We start from the raw sequence: 703 nt of genomic DNA, 5'->3' as shown, positions 1-703 counted from the left end.
CGTGTTATTGCGTCATTATTTTTAGGAAGTGTGACCAGCTTCAAACGCGCATTTGAATTTGTTTTTTAGACTTTCGTATTCTTCATGTTGATTTTTGTTACCGCATATAGCGGCATTTTCAATTCTGTATTAGAGTCGGGTCATTCTCGCGCGAAGAAGACATTTCATTCGCGAAATGCGGCGGAATGGACTGGCTCTCAGACAAGTGGAAATGCGCGATCAAATAATTAAAATATATATAATACCTGAATATATAACTTGAATATATATTTTCGTATGCGATATTTAACTATCGCGTGCTTCTACTAGACTAGATTCGGTAATCACATTAATAATCCGTTCGAACGCGTATTTCGTAAAACTTGTTCGCCGAAAGTATATTGCTTAAATAATTGATGAGTTTTCCGAATATCAATCTGCAATACGAAAATAATTATAAAAGAAGAGCGTATATTACAATATACGATTGTCCTTTGTGATTGTTATTTCCGTATTTCGAGCATCAGATATATTTTCAGATATATTCGAAATACGGAAAATTTCTGAACACGACGCCGAGAGCAAGAAATGCAACGTCACAACGTCGCTTCGTTCACGTCGCCTTTGGCACGCGAAGTTAACCGCGCAAAAACAAAACTCGCTTTCTTAATCTTAACAACTACGATTCATTTACACATTTCGATCTGTAAATGAAGCGCAGATA

The sequence above is a fragment of the Trachymyrmex septentrionalis genome, unplaced genomic scaffold (genome assembly GCF_001594115.1).
Source record: "Trachymyrmex septentrionalis isolate Tsep2-gDNA-1 unplaced genomic scaffold, Tsep1.0 scaffold83, whole genome shotgun sequence".
Taxonomy (NCBI): Eukaryota; Metazoa; Arthropoda; class Insecta; order Hymenoptera; family Formicidae; genus Trachymyrmex; species Trachymyrmex septentrionalis.
Note: the sequence above shows the minus strand (reverse complement) of the source record.